Source organism: Callospermophilus lateralis, chromosome 7 (assembly GCF_048772815.1).
Source record: "Callospermophilus lateralis isolate mCalLat2 chromosome 7, mCalLat2.hap1, whole genome shotgun sequence".
NCBI lineage: Eukaryota > Metazoa > Chordata > Mammalia > Rodentia > Sciuridae > Callospermophilus > Callospermophilus lateralis.
Window position 1 is genome coordinate 55,068,491 of NC_135311.1, and position 17,304 is coordinate 55,085,794.

At 36.6% G+C, this 17,304-nt stretch overlaps 1 pseudogene; it reads right to left on the bottom strand.

Moving 5' to 3' along the window:
- Positions 1-7,752: 7,752 nt before the first annotated feature.
- On the bottom strand, positions 7,753-8,662 carry LOC143404282 (NADH-ubiquinone oxidoreductase chain 2 pseudogene; annotated as a pseudogene).
- Between the last annotated feature and the right edge of the window lie 8,642 nt (positions 8,663-17,304).

The following is a 17,304-nucleotide window of genomic DNA, read 5'->3' on the forward strand; positions in this document are numbered from 1 at the left end:
ATGATATAATGCCTACTCCCTCTCAGCCAATGAAAAGTTGGAATAGGTTGTTAGATTGACTAAGATTATCATGGTAATGTGGAATATTAGTAGATATTTGAAGAAGCGGTTTTAAAGAAGTCTGAAAAAAAAAATATATATATATATATATATATATATATATATATCATATTGAGAATTCTATGATTGATCATTTAACAAATAGTGCTATGGGCATGAATAGCATAGAGAAGTAATCTAATTTGAAGCTTATGGAGAGAGTAAAAGTTTGAATTGTCATTCAGTGTCAGTTTGAAATAACAAGTTCATCATTTGAATTGGTAAATATTGGTGTTGGAATTATACAAAGTGAATATGCACAGATAATAGATGTTTTTACATAGGTTGGGTAGTTGCTGTGTTTATAGGAGTTGGTTATGGTAAGGAGAATGGAGAAAGTTAGTGTAACAAGTGACATAAGATTGAGTGAAGAAAATATATTAATTACTTTTATTTGGAGCAATTTTTTGCTCCTAAGACCAACGGATTACTTCTATCCTATAAAAGTTAAGAATAAGTCATGGGTGAAATCACGGAGAGCATGAATTAGCAGTTCTTGCATACTTTCTTGGTAAATAAGGGATTATGATTCTCTATTGTTAGACTCACAAGCTAAAGTTTTATTTAAACTATATTTATAGTATAAATGTCCCAGGATGATAGTAGGATTTGCTGATAGAATGATAAGTGGGAAGAGGTGAAGTAACATGAGTGTGTTTTCTCACAAGAAAGAAGGATTAATGTTAGATGTGTGGTATGTAAATTTTCCCCATTGTGTTATGATTAATATATATAGTGAGTAAAAGGCAGTGAATAATATATTAAGGCCAGTTAAAGTCGTCATAATATTTGAACAGGTGAATGATGATGTGATAATGAATAGTTTTCCAATCAAGTTAATTGTGTGGGGAAGAGCTAGATTAGTTAGACTAGCCAGAACTCATCATGTTGCCATAAGGGGAAAAATGGATTGTAAGCCTTGGGCTAGCGTTATAGTTCAGATATGAATTCACTCATAATTAGTGCTTGCGAGACAAAATAGTATGGAGGATGTTAATTCATGGTCAATTATTAGTGCTGTGGTTCCTACAAAGATTCAGGGTGTTTGAATTACAATTGCTACAATAACTAATGCTATATGACTTACTGATGAGTAGGCAATGAGGATTTTAGGTCTTTTTGTTGTAAGCAGATTGAGCTTGTTATACTTATATCCCATAGCGATAACTTAATAAAGGGATATGCCATATTACTTATAATAGGGTGGAGTAGAGCTAAAATTTGGATTATTCCTATCTACCAAGTTTGAGTAGAATAGCTGCCAGGATCATGGAGCCAGCAACAGAGGTTTCAATATGGGCTTTGAGGAGTCAAAGGTGTATTTTTACTATAAAGTCTATGACACATGCTAGTCACAAGATATCACTAGTTCAGGAAGAAGAGAGTACAGATGACTGGTTTATACAGATAATAAAGTTTACGGATCCAGTGGATTTTTGAACAGACTAATGCTACTAGAAGGGGAAGGGAGCCTACCAGAGCATAAAATAGGAAGTACAGTACTGCATTTAGACACTCACTTTGCTTTCCTCATCGAGTAATAATAATTAGTGTGGGGATTAGGGTGGCTTTGAATAGAATATACAATATGATTAGTTTGGTGGCTGAAAAAGTTATAATTAAAAATGTTTGGGCTGGGTTTGTGGCTCAAGCGGTAGCACGCTCACCTGGCATGCTCGCACCATGTACAAATATAGATGTTGTGTCTGCCAAACACTAAAAAATAAATATTTAAAAATCTCTCTCTCTTTCTCTCTCTCTCTCTCTCTCTCTCTCTCTCTAAAAAAAATGATTGAAAGGAAATTAGTATAAGAATATAAAGATTTTTTAGGATCAGTGGCTCTTGGGCTAAGTGGGTTTTTTTTTAATTATTATTTTTTTTAAGAGAGAGAGAATTTTAATATTTATGTATTTTTTATTTAGTTTTTGGCAGACACAACATCTTTGTTTGTATGTGGTTCTGAGGATAGAACCCGGACCGCAGGCATTCCAGGCCAGCTGGCTAAAACTTGAGCCACATCCCCAGCCCCAGGGCTAAGTGGTTTTTGCTTGCTATAATTATAAGGGGAAGGAGTCATGGTGTTAAATCAGTACAGGGGAGAATAGGGGATCTGAGAAGAAAGTTAGTAAGAAAATTAGGTCTGTGTTTGTGTTTGATTTAATGTAAGGAGCACAATTAAGCTGATTATCAGACTATGGATCGAGGGGTTGATTCAAATTATTGAGGGTTTTGAGAATCATATAAGTGGGGAGAGTAGAATTGTAGGTATGATATTTTTTTTTAAAGAGAGAGAGAGAGGTAGAGAGAGAGAGAGAATTTTAATATTTATTTTTTAGGTATCTGCAGGCACAATATCTTTTTTTGTATGTGGTGCTGAGAATGGAACCCGGACCTAACGCATGCCAGGCAAGCCCGCTACCGCTTGAGCCACATCCCCAGCCCGGTATAATAATTTTTAACATTGAAGAATATTTAGGTTCTGAACATAGTCTAGTCCATATGTGTTAGACACTATTACAAGGAGAGCTATCCCTAAGGATGCTTCACACGCTGCAAATAGTAGTAAGGCAATAGGGATTATAAATGATAAGGAAAAGTGAAAGTTTAGAATTAGGAGGGAGCATAATACACATATAGATAATATTATGCCTTCTAGGCATAGGAATGATGATATTAAATGAGACAAGTAAAGATGTAGTATAAGCTAGGAGGATGTTAAGTATGATAATAGGCATTTTGATAATTATGGTAACCCATAGTCTAGTGAGTTGAAATCACTTGTTTTATCTTAATCTAATTATCATATTCAATTCATTCTAAGCCTTTTTGAACTCAGTCATAGGCTAACCAAAGGATGAGAATTAGAACTAGAAAAAAGTTATAGTTAGTATAAGATTTAGACTGTTTGAGAGGCTCAGGGAAGGGGGAGAAGTAGAGAAATTTCTAAGTCAAATAAAAGGAAAATGTAATTGCAACAAGGAAAAATTTTATTGAGAATGGTAGGTGGGTAGATCTTATGGGATCAAAACAAATTCATAGGGACTTGTTTTTTCAGTGTATACATTTAGCTGGGGTAATCAAAATGCCACTGAGATTAGTAATAGTGCAATAGAAGAATTGATAAGTAGGGAGATTATAAGGTTTATTACTCTCTCCTGGGTTTGACCAAAGCTTATTGATTGGAAGTCAACTATACTGATTAATACAAAGGGAGTATGAGCCTCATCAATAAATAGATACATAAAGAAATAGTCATACATCATCTACAAAATGTCAGTATCATGAGGCTGCTTCAAATCCAAAATGGTGATTAGATGTAAAGTGGAAATTTAGTTAATTTAGATAAGGCATACTAAGAGCAAGGTTGACCCAATAATAAGGTGGAGACCATGAAAGCCTATAGCCATGGAAAATGTTGAGCCATATACACCATCTGAGATTGTGAAAAATGTTTCTAAGTATTCTGAGGCTTGAAGTAAGGTTAAATATAATCCCAGTGCAATCATGATAAAAAATGCTTGAACTATGTGTTTTCGGTCACCTTCAGTTAGACTGTGGTGGGCCCAGGTAGCTGAGACCCCTGAAGCTAAAAGCATGGAGATGTTGAATAGTGGAACTTCTAGAGGATTAAGTGGGTTAATTCGCATTGGAGGTCGTCAGCTGCCTAATTCTGGAGTGGGAGCTAGGCTGGAGTGATAAAATGCTCAGAAAAATCCAGCGAAGAAAAATACTTCTGAAATGATGAATAGGACTATCCCATATCATAAACCTTTGTGAACAATTTTTGTATGGTGCCCTTGGAATGTACCTTCATGTACAATATCTCATCATCATTAGTATATTGTAAAGATGATGTCTCTTAGGCCTAACATGAGGAGAAAAGAGAAATTAAATTAAAATAGAATCATCTTACTAGGCCGGATTAAGAGTAGGGGAGAAAGGATTTCTGTTAAAGGTCAGGGGCTAGGATTAACTATGTGATCAGCATGGGTTTGGTGGGTCATTAAGTATTATCATGTAAATATAAACTTACTAGGAGGGTAAAGATATTGGCTTGAATTACTGCTACAGCAATTTCGAGTGTTGTTAATATACTAGAATAATAAAAGTTAGGATAGCTGTGGGAGGGCTAATGTATGTTAATACTAGGGTGGCTCCTCCGATTAAGTCTATAATAAAGTGGCCAGCTGTAATATTAGCTGTTAGTCATTTGGCTAGCGCTATGGGTTGAATAAAAAGGCTAATTGTTTTGATAATAATTAATATTGGGATAAGGGGGATAGGGGTTCCTTGTGAAAGAAGATGGGCAAGGGATGCTTTAGTCTTGTAGTGGAAACCAGTAATTACTGCACCTGTTCATAAGAGAAGAGCCATTCCTAAGTTCATTGACAGCTGGGTTGTTGGTATAAAGGAGTGAGGGAGTAGACCTAGTAGATTTGTAGAGACGATGAATATAATCAGTGAAATCAGTATTACGGATCAGGTTGATCATTTTGGGTTATGTATGGCCATTATTTGTTTTAGTACAAGTTGAATTAATCACTGTTGGAATGATACTAGGTGGTTGTTGATAAGTTGATTGGGTGAGAGAAAGAAGATGTTGGGGAACATAATAATAAAGATAACAATAGGAAGTCCTATTATTGTAGGGATAATGAAAGAGGCAAGTAAATTTTCGTTCATCTTTCTTCTCATACGGTTTTGTGTTCAATTAATCTAATGTCTTTGGGAAAGGGTTAGACAGGTACAGATGGTTTGAAATTTTAAGTTGAAATATGAAAAAAAAAGGGCTAGGATAATTGATAAAATTGTAACAAATCATGTTGATGTGTCTAATTGGGGCATCTCATTATGAGGAGATTTTGGCTCCTAATCTTCAACTTAAAAGGTTGATGCTGCTGTAGCTTCATAATGAATTTATAACATTGGTGAGGATCAATTTTCAAAGTGTTTTAATGGGACCAGATCAAGGATGATTGGCATAAAGCTACAGATTTCAGAACATTGCCCATAGTAAAGCCCCGGCCATATTGATGTTAAGGTAGCCTGAATAAGTTAACCTGGAATTGCACCCTTTTTTAAGCCAAGGGATGGGACCACTCAGGAGTGGAGCATGTCTTCAGGTGAAATTAGTATTCGCACAGGTAACTCTATTGGAAGTACTACTCAGTTATCTACTTCCAGAAATCGAGGATCTCCTGGGGCCAGATCTGAGGTTGGAATCATACAGGAGTCAAAACTAAGATCTTCGTAGTCTGTATAATCATTACTTCAATATCACTGATGGCCTATAGTTTTTACCATTAGAGATGGGTCATTAATTTTGTCTATTATGTATAGAATATGTAGTGAGGGAAGGGAAATTAAGATGAGAATAATAGCAGGAAGAATAGTTCAGATAGTTTCTACTTCTAACTTGTATGGGTTAGTTTTGTAGTTAATATCAATGAGATAATGTAGAGGACAAGAGAGCTAATTAAGAACACAATTATAAGAGTGTGGTCATGGAAGTGTAGGAGCTCTTCTATAATAGATGATGTGGCATCTTGAAATCCTAATTCAAGGGAGTATGCCATAGAGATATAAAGGAGTTTAACCTATAAGTTATCTTTTACAAAGTTATGTAATTATTTTACTAATATCTCATGAAGAAACTCATAATGGTTATGTTGCTGGCTTGAAACCAGTTTTAGGAAGTTCAATTCTTCCCTTTCTTGGTCTAGGCTTTAATAAAAGCCGGTTCTTCAAATGTGTGAAAAGGTGGAGGGCACCCGGATAGTCATTCTAAGTTATTGGGTGTTAACTCTACGGTAAGAACTTCTCATTTTGATGCGAATGCCTCTCAAATTATAAAAATAATAATTATGATAGCCGTGAGGGAAATAAATGAGCCCATCAAAGATACAGTGTTTCATGCCGTGTATGTGTCTGTGTAGTGGGAGTATCAACATGGTATTCCTGATAATCCCAAGAAGTGTGAGGGAAGAAAGTTAAATTTACCCCTACAAACATTACAGTAAATTGGATTTTAGCGCATACATTATTTAGTGTATAGCCAGAAAAAAGGGGAAATCAGTGAATGAACCCTCCTATGATGGCAAATACAGCTCATATAGATATGACTAGTGAAAGTGGGCTACAACATAATATGTATTATGTAAGACAATATCTAATGAAGAGTTAGCCAGAATGATTCCTGTTAGCAGGAATCTGCTAACCTCCATTGATGAATAAGAAAATGAAGCTGAGGGCTCATTGTATTGCTGGTGACCATTTAATATTATCTCCGTGTAAGGTTGCTTAGTCAATTGATAACTTAACTCCTCTTGGAATAGCATTAATTATAGTTGCAGATTTGAAGTAAGCTTGGGTATCATCGACATCTATCCCAACAGTGAACATGTGGTGCACACATACAATGAATCTGAGAAAACCAATAGATATTATAGCTCATACTATTCCTCTATAACTGCATGGTTCCTTTTACCTGAGTATATGTTACAATATGGGAGATAATAGCAAACCCTGGTAGAATAAGAATATAGATCTCAGGGTGCCCAAAGAATCAGAATAATTGTTGATAGAGAATAGGATCTCCACTTCCCATGGAGTCAAAGAATATAGTATTTAGATTTTAATCTGTTAGAAGTATTGTAATCCCTGCTGCAAAGACTAAAAGAGATAAAAGAAGTAATTCTGCTGTGATTAGTATGGATCATATGATATTGATATTGGAATATAGCAGTGGGTTTTATGTTAATAATTGTAGTAATAAAATTAAGTAATAGTAATAAAATTAATCACTCCTAGAATTGATGATACTCCTGCTAAGTGAAGGGAGAAGATGGTTAATTTTACTGAGGCTCCTGCATGGGCAAGATTTCCAGCTAGTGGGGGGTATACTGTTCAACCTGTTCCCGCACCTGCTTCAACTATAGAAGAAGCAAGCAAGAGGAGGAAGGAGGTGGGAAGGAGGCAGAAGCTCATGTTATTTATATGGGGAAATGCTATATCAGGGGCTCCGATTATAAGGGGTACTAATCAGCTCCCAAATCCATTAATCATAATTGCTATGATTATAAATAAAATTGTGTGTAGTTACGATAACATTATAGATCTGATCATTGCCTAACAGGGCTCCGGGTTGGCCTAATTCAGCCCAAATCAGTAGACTAAGTACTGTACCTTCTATTCCAGCTCAAGCGCCAAATAGGAGGTAAAGTGTTCCAATATCTTTGTGATTAGATGAGAAGAATCAACGGTTGATGAACATAGGTAGATGGTAAAATGGCGGAGTAAGTATTAGACTATAAATCTAAAGACAGAGGTTGAGCCCTCTTTTTGCCAAGCCCAGAGGTGAATAAGCAAATTGAATTGCAAATTCAAAGGAGCAGCTTCAACTCTTCCAGGGCTTCTCCGCCCTTTTTACTTACCACAGAAGTAGATTGAAGCCAGTTGAATTAGGCATTTAGCCTTTAACTGAAGTTTTATGGGTTTAAATCCCATTAGTCTAGATAGAAAGGGCTTATCTTAATTAATTGATTTGCATTCAGTTGATGTAGGGTAGAGTCTTGCAGTCCTTAACTCAGTAATTAAGTGTTGGACACTTATTTAGGGCTTCGAAGGCCCTTGGTCTGGGTTAACCTAAATTCCTAGCTCAGAGATGATAGGAGAGGTGTGAGTGGTAGGGAGAGGGTAGAGATAATAATAAAATTTGGTAGAAGGGGAGTTAGTTTTGTATTTTTAAATTGTCACTTTATTTTTGTGTTGTTTAATGATGGAAATAGGGTTAGGGATGTAGAATAAATAAGTCATGTGTAGAAATATAAATTTAGGAGGGCTAGTATTGCTATTAGTATAGACAAGATAATATTGTTGTTTGAAATTAGTTCCTTAATAATAATTCATTTGGGGGCAAATCTGGTTAGAGGAAGTAATCCTCCTAGTGGTAATAGTATGATTAGAATTGATGGGGTTAGTGGAGGAATTTATTTCATAAATTTAATAAGGAGAGGGTAGAAGTTTTTTGTTTTATTGGAGAAGTATAAATATATTATTGGTAAGTGTAATATAAATGATTAAGTTAAATATTGTCAAAGTTGGATTATATGTAATAATTGCTATTATTTATCCTATATGTGTGATTGATAAATATGCAAAGATTTTTTGTAGTTGAGTTTGGTTGAGTCCTCCTCAGCCTCCTAACATAATAGACAGGATTCCCATAAGTAATATAAGGTTGTAGTTTATGGAAGATGCAATTTGATATGCATGGAGATTGGGGCAATTTTTTTTTCATGTTAGTAGGATTAGTCCTGATTTAAGTGCAATTCCTTGAGTGACCTCTGGTATTCAAAGGTGAAATGGGGCAAGTCTCATTTTTATTGAGAGTACTATAGTGAATATAAATGATGAGATTTGATTGCATGAATTGGATAGGGTCCATTGGCCTAAGTTTGTAAAATTAATAATTGTGCCTATTATTAAGATTATTGATGCGGTGGCTTGAATTAGGAAATATTTGCATGCAGCTTCTGTGGATTGGGGATACCTTTTATCCATTAGGATGGGAATAATGCCAGCATACTTATTTCTAAGCCTACTCAAATAAGTAGTCAATGGAAGCTGAATATTGTAATTATTGTTCCAGAAAATAAGGTGAGGTAGATTGTGGAGGAGGTTAGGGGATTAATTAGTACAGGAAGGATATAAACCAACATTTTAAGGTTATGGGCCTGAAAGCTTATTTAGCTGACCTTACTTTTTAGGACACAGTGTAAAGGTAGCATGAAGAATTTTGAATTTTTAGGATTAGGTTCAAGTCCTATGGTTCTAAAAATAAGAGGATTTAAACCTCTATTATTTACTCAAAGTAACTATTTTATCAGATGTATTTCTTAGATTAGGGGTGGTACACATGAAGTGATAATGGGAAAGGAGATATGTCATATGCATAGGACCAGAGTGAGGGGTAGGAAGCTTTTTCATAAAAGATGCATAAGTTGATCATAATGAAATCATAAATAGGATGCTCAAATTCATAGAAGTTAAAATGAGGGTTTTTAGGGTGAAACTGAATGTAAAAGTTTTGGAAAGGGAAGGGTTGAGTAATGCCCCTATAAAGAAGGTTCCTGTTAGGGCATTTATTATAATAATATTTGTGTATTCAGCTATAAAAAATAGGGTGAAAGGGCATATTCGACGTTGAAGCCTGATACAAGTTCTGATTCTCCTTTTGTTAAGTCAAATGGAGTTCAGTTGGTCTCTGCTAGTGTTGAGATGAATCACATTATTGCTAGGGGTTATGTCGGTAGTAGTAATCATGTGAACTGTTGAGTAGTAATAAGGGTAGATAGAGTAACAGAGCCATTTATTAGTAATAAAGAGAGGAGAATAATGGCTAGTGTTACTTCATATGAAATTGTTGGTGCTATGACTCATAATGCTCTGATTAGAGTGTATTTAGAGTTGGAGGCTCAGCCTGACCACAGGATTGCATATACAGCTAGGCTTGAGGTAGCGAGATTGAATAGTATGCCTATATTTATGTTGATCAGGGGTTGGGGTACGGGTAGGGGGATTCACATGGTAAATGCCAGGGTTAGGGCTAGGGTATGAGAAACAATAAATAGTATAATTGATTATGTCAAAGGTTTTATAGGCTCTTAAATGAATAGTTTTATTGCATCGGCAAATGGTTGGAGTAAGCTGGTGGGCCCGACGACATTGGGGCCTTTACAGAGTTGTATGTAGCCTAGTATTTTTTGTTCAATAAGGGTTAGGAAAGCTATGGCTACTAGGATTGAGATAATTAGGAGGAGGAGGTTTACTAGAAACATTAATGTTAAGAAGAGGAATTGAACCTCTGGTATAAAGTTTTAAGTCTTACGCAATGACCGGGCTCTGTCATCTTAACAAGCCCTATTCTGGGGCAGGGTATTTATAATAGTTTACTAGATTTAGATTATTTCATCTATTTATCTAAGGCATAAGTGTTTAATTGGCCTCATTTCTCTTGTCCTTTTATACTGGGAAAAATATAGTAATAGATTGAAACCAACCTGGATTTCTCGGGTCTGAACTCAGATCACATAGCATTTCAATCATTGAAAAAAGGAACCATTAATAGTGGTTACACCATTTGGATGTCCTGATCCAACATCAAGGTTGTAAACCCTAAACTGTCGATATGAACTCTTGAATAGGATTGTGCTGTTATCCCTAGGGTAACTTGTTCCATTGATCAATAGTTTGGATCAACTGATGAGCATAATTTGGACATGTTATGTCTAGATTATTATAATTTGGAGGCTTATTTGTACTCCGAGGTCACCCCAACCAAAATTTTTAGTCTGTTAACAATAATTTTGACCGCATAGGTGAAGATAAGGCTGTTAGACTATTAAATTTAAGCTCCATAGGGTCTTCTCATCTTATTAGAATATTCCTGCTTCTTCACGGGAAGGTCAATTTCACTGATTAAAAGTAAGACACAGTTAAACCCTCGTCAAGCCATTCATATTTGTCCCTATTTAAAGAACAAGTGATTATGCTACCTTTGTATGGGTTAAACATGTGTCACTGGGCAGGCAGTGCCTCTAATACTGATTATGCTAGAGGTGATGTTTTTGGTAAACAGGTGGGGTTAATGTTTGCCGAGTTCCTTTTACTTTTTTTAATCTTTCCCTTAAGTGTATACCAGTGTTGGTTTAACAATGTTATTAATAATGGTTTTATGATTTATTTAATATTATGAATTTGTTAATTACATCAGTGAATTATTTGGTCCGATATAAACTTATGCAGGGAGAACTATCTTCTTGTTACTCATTTTAACATAATTTCTTCTATAATAAAAATAGATTAGTCCAGTGTTGGTTTAGAAGGTTATTGAGAGTTAGGTATTAAGTTTTGATGCTTAGGTTAAGATTTAATGCTTTTTCAATTGAAGACTGCTTTTAGGCAAACTATGGAAATTAGCAGATTTACTCTCTAATTAAGGTTTTTTCTTGACTCTAAAGAGCTGTCCCTTTTTAGATTAACATTTAAAATTACATTTGGCTTGCTTGTGCTTCAGGTAAATTTAAAGTAAATCTAAAATTCTAATCTGGACAACCAACTATCTCCAGGCTGCCTAGGATTTCACCTCTACTTATTAGTCATTCCCCTGTTTTGCAACATAGACAGATGAGCTCTTATTAGCTGCTCATAAGTAGCTCATCTGGTTTTGGGGTGCTTGCCTGAAATTCTTCTTGTCAAGGGTTTTCTGGTTAAATCATTATGCAAAAGGTAGAAGTTTTAGTCTTTGCTTTTTTACACTATAAATTTTTTTTTCATCTTTCCCTTACAGTGCTTTCTCTATAGCTCCTGGTAATAATTTATATCTCCTCTACTTTTATTTAAGATAAATGTTTTACTTATTAAAATGAATCATATTTAATGGTAAGGGGTTGTGGGCTAGCGTTAGTTCAAAATGTTTATAGTGGGTGAAATCTCCCGGGTGTAGGCCGGGTGCTTTAGTGAAAAAGCTACATTTTGTTTATTCCAAACACACTGTTATCCCTAGGGTAACTTGTTCCATTGATCAATAGTTTGGGTCAACTGATGAGTCATAATTTGGACATGTTATGTCTAGAAAACAGGTTTGGTGATAACCTTGAATTCTATGCTATAGTCCATCCATTTGGTCACCAGATCACCATTTCATCCTTTATTTTTTTGCAAACAAATAATATGCTCATTCCCTCACCAAGAAAGATAACCTAAAATCTCACCCAGCCACTGCATTAAATTCAAAATACAGGATCCACAGTTAATGCACAGGATTCTCCATCTGGTCGTGATATCTCTCCATATTATCCTGTGGCCCAATAATTCTCAACCAGAGGTGGTTTTTGTGGAATGTCTGGAAACGTTTTGACTGACACAATTGGGCGAGTGAGGTGGATACTATTGGCAACTAGTGTGCAGAGGCCAGGAAGGCTGCTGAATATTATAAAATACACAGGACAGCCCCTCAAAAAAAACTTTTCAGTCCAACATATCAGTAGTGCTGAGGGTGAGAAACTCTACTGCAACCCATGAACTGATATCTTTTCCACCCTGCACCCAGTATGTAACAATGCAGCAAATTTACTGCAGTCAACATGTCCAGTTGGAAAGCAGGGAAAAGAAGACACTGGCCTATGCAAAGATGAGATTCTGCTAGGAGGCACTGTGATGGACCTGAAAGGAAAGTTCCTCCACTAGATCCTGGTACCACTCTCAGTGGGGAAGCCCCTTGTCCTTGGTCCTCTGTGGTCACTGGCTCTGTGTTCTGGAAGTTCTTTCTCTAAGCCTGCATTTGAAATGGATATTGAGAAGCATGACTTCTGTAGAGAGAGAATAGGTTTACAAATAAGCTCTTAAGTGATTTTCTTAGCAGTACAATTTCTGAAACACTGAGAAGACTTCTGATCCATTTGCTTCCCTGTGAGTTCCATAAGCCAGTAAACATGAAAGTTTCCTAGAGATAATTCTTGATCCTATTTCTTTGCTTCTTCATTCCTATGCCTCTTTTCCTCTGAATTTGAGGGAGCTACTTGGAGACCTCCAATGTGAGGCCACGCCCTAAATCTAATTTTGGCTGCATGACTGAAATTTTATCGACTTTTGTTGTTCAAACGCCTTTTCAGTTTTATTTCCTATTTTTTGAAGTATACAACAGTCAGTTTTTCAACCCCTCAAGGCTCCCTTTTACATCATGTTTGGGAAACCTTTTAATTATTCTAGGACCTCATCTTATTTTTCCAATATCTTGTTAAATACAGCCAGTGAATATAGCCTACCAGCATTTCATTTTCCAACCTCTTCTAGAGCTATGGGATTTAGAGGCATCTTATTGTCCTTTCAATTTACTGCAGGCAATTCTTACCAAATGTCTTCTACATTCAAAATTTGTACTGAAACTGAATCCATATGGGACAGTAAGAGAAAGAACCTTTAGGAGGTGTTTAGAGCTCTTCCCCCATGAATGGATTACCTCATTTATGTGATTGATAGATTAACACATTAATAGGATAATGGATTGAGAGTGGGTTTGCTAAAAAAGGCATTTCTCATGGTCCCTGTCTCCTGCCTTGTGATACCTTGCACCACTTTGGGACTCTGCCAGCAAGAAGGCCATCACCAGATGTAGCCCTTTGACCTGGAAGCAGAACTATAAGCCAAAATAAACCACTCTTCTTTGTAACCTATCCAAATTGTGGTGTTATGTTTTTAATAGGAGAAAAGATACCAAGACATTTTGCCATGGATTTCCATTTTCCAGTCTCTGGTGAGTTTTCTTGCTGTCTACTGCCTGACGAGTTTGAGATTTCTAAAATAGCATCCTGCTTCTGTAACAATTTTTGTATAAAGACAATGCTAGTTGTTGTGGCAAATATACCTCAAAGGGTAACAATAAATTTTTGTTTCTTGCTCACTTCACAGTTCAGCATAAGCATTTCCTGGCCAAAGGTGTTTGGGTAGGGGAGTAACTCTTTGATTCATAATCACCTAGGGATCCAGGCTAGTAGAGGCTCTGTCATCCAATATGTGATTCCAATGTTTCCCTTGATGGAAAAATCTAACCAGAAGATGCCAGAAATGAAGAGGATCACATAAGGGCAGTCTCTATGGACCAGGCCTCAATTAGTATCATTACTTCTGTTCACAATGCACATTTATTTAAATGAGATTTAAATAGAAGAGGAGTGTGCATCTTCTAGGAAGTGTTCTTGAAAGGAGGGAGCATACTTTTCTTCCTACCATCTTCTTGCTGACTGAAACTGAGAAATGGTGGCTGGTGCAAAAGCAGCTATCATCAACTATCTGGTCAAAACCACACAATAAAGATGATGGTGTAACAGTGCATGAGTTCCTGAGGGTCAAGGAGCTCCCATGGCAGAGCTTCAGGCTGTTTACCCCCTGTCTTTAGGAAACAATGAGCTCCTGTCATATTTGAGCCAATGCAGTTTTAAGTTTTATTTGCAGTTGAATCTAACTTAACTTACAAGGTATTAGCTAGTTGTTTGGTATGGCTATTTTCTCTTCTGCCCACCTCCACTCTTTGTATTGATGACTTCTGCTATTTCCTTCTCATAGTATAGAGTACTTTCAGAACTCTCAAATTTTTAGCAGGGTGTAGTTTTAGGACTTATTTTACATCTCTATTATTTCACCTGAGAGATATAAACTTAGAATTGGTCCATAAACTCAGATTATTTCAAGAAATATTTTTTGGCAACCACTAATGTCATGTCCCAGACTGGATGCAAAACATACAAAGATAATTAGCAAAACCACCCCTGCCTTTGAAGAACTTGCATTATGGGTACATTACTGGTACCCTTTCCAACTTCCACTCCACCCTCCTGTTTCAAGAAGTTGAAAAGCTAAAAATGACATTTCTCAGAATCCATTTTCACTTGAGTTCTAGGTACAAATGAGGTCTGCCAAAGAGATATACTTAGAAAAAAATGTACAAGTAAATGAAGTTTACCTTCCTGCATTTGCAGGTCACTTGTGAGGTGTGATGACATGTATGTAACATTTGCACTCCCCTTGTGGTCTTCATGGAGTGAGAGTCAGTGCTGATAGCAGCAATAGCAGTGTCTAATCCTTGGTACATTCTAGTCAGAATAAGCCAGGGTTATTAGTAACAAATGATTGGGGAGGGGGTTGTTGTGGCTAAGTGGTAGAGCACTCCTCTAGCACTTGCAAGGCCCTGGGTTCAATTCTCAGCACAACATAAAAATAAATAAATAAAGGTACTCTGTTTAATTACAATTAAAAAATCAAATTAAAAAATAAAAAAAAAACAAATGATTCCCAAATCTCAGTGGCCTAAAGCAGTAAAAGTTTCTTTCTCACACCAAAATGTTTACTGTAGATGTGGACAGTTGCTCTCTATGTTCTTAGAATCTAGGATGCTTCAACTTTGTACCTACTATGTTACCCCAGGGTCTCTTCCATGACTTTTGTGGCAGGGAAGAGACAGTCTAGAGAATGCTCACAAGCTTGTGATGGTGTCATTCTGGAAGTGACACATTGCTTCCTCTCAGATATAATTAGCTAGAATTACTCACATTGTCCTATCTACATGTGGACCTAGAAATAAGCTTCCATATTTGGAAGTAAAGGAGTCACACAAAAGGAAGCAAGAATGTGAAGAGAGAGCCTACAGAATGGGGGGGAAATCTTTATTACCTGCACCTCAGATAGAGTAGTAGTCTCCAGGATATGTAAAGAACTCAAAAAACTTAATACCAGCTGGGTGTGGTGCTGCATGCCTATAATCCCAGCAGCTTGGGGGGCTGAGACAGGAGAATTGTGAGTTCAAAGCCAGCCTCAACAACTGTGAGGCACTTAGCAACTAAGTGAGACCCTGTCTCTAAATAAAAAACAAAATAGGGGTGGGGATGTGGCTCAGTGGTCTAGTTCCCTTAGTTGAATCCCAGTACCCCCCCAAAAAAAAATTAACACCAAAAACCAAATAAATAACCCAATCAATAAATGGGCAAAGAAATTGAATGTACACATCACAGAAGAAATACAATTGGTTAATAAATATATGAAAAAAGGTTCAACATCTCTATCAATTAGAGAAATGCAAATTAAAACTACATTGAGATTTCATCTCACTCCAGTCAGAATGCCAATTATCAAGAATACAAATAACAGTAAATCTGGTGAAAATGTGGAGAAAAAGGTACACTCATACATTGCTGATGGGACTGCAAATTGGTGCAAGTAGTAAGGAAAGCAATAAGGGATTCCTCAGAAAACTTGGAATGAAACCACCATGTTACCCAGTTATCCCACTCCTCGGCACATTCCCAAGAGACTTAAAATCAGTGTACTATAGTGACAACAGCCACATCAATGTTTATAACAGCTCAATTCACAATTGCTAAACTATGGAACCAAACTACGTGCCTTTCAAAAGATAAATAGATAAAGAAAATGTGGTATACATAATAATAGACTATTACTCAGTCATAAAGAAGAATGAAGTTATGGCATTTGCCAGTAAATGCATGGAAGTATAGACAATCATGCTAAGTGAAACAAGCCAATCCCCCAAAATCAAAGGCCAAGTGTTCTGATATGCAGATACTAACAAACAATAAGGATGGGGATGAAGCGGAAAAAAAGAGAAGTTCATTGGATTAGACAAAGGGGAATGAAGGGAAGGGAGGGACAATGAGAATAGGAAAGACAGTAGAATGAATCGGATATCACTTTCCTATGTTCATATATGAATATACAACCAGTGTAACACCACATCATATACAACCACAAGAATGAGAAGTTATACTCCATGCATGTACGACACGTCAAATTACACTCTATTGTCATGTATAACTAAAAAGAACAAATAAAAATTTTTAAAAAGGAAGTGAAATAGGACCAGACTAGTAATGTTCATCTTAACTGATGTAACTTCGGACTCACTGGTCTGGGAATTTCTACTCCTCCATCCCTTCCAAGGACCTCAGAAGCACTAAAATGCCAGATGAAATTTCTTTGTGTTTTGAAATATCTAGAGTGGTTGTGGATTCCTACAGTAAATGCTGGATGAATTGGGTTTGTGCTGGTAGCTTTATATCATTTTACTACTACCTGTCCTTATCATCTCTGCCTCTTAAGGCTGTCCTGTATGAACTGCATATTCCAGGCTCCTTTACCTTCTGGCTTTGGTTGAGGCAGACCATGGGAGACTCCAACAGGAGATTAGAAAACAGGAGTTGAGACAGATCAGATATTCATCTCTGCCTCCTTTCAACTCCCCACAAAACTGTGAGTTCTTGATCCTGGCCCCAACTCTGTAGGGTCCTTTCATTAAACTTCCCCCATCTAAATGTTTTGAGCATGATGTCTGTTTTGACCCTGACCCATAGTATGTATTTAATAAGCAAAGTTTTTTGACGATAAGTCTAAAAAAGTGTAACAGACCATCTCTCATCTTCCAGTTTTACTACAGCTGGAGGTCTTTCTAAGATGACCTTCTTCTGCCTTAAAACATCAGTGGCTCCCATCTCTACCCATCACCACAGCCCCACTGTAAACTGCAGCCAGACAGAAGTAATTTCAGTTCCCTCTGAAATGTGTTCTCTTCCTCTGAGCCTCTGCACCTGCACAGTAGGCTGGAAACTGCTCCCCACCCTGACTCTCATCAAAAA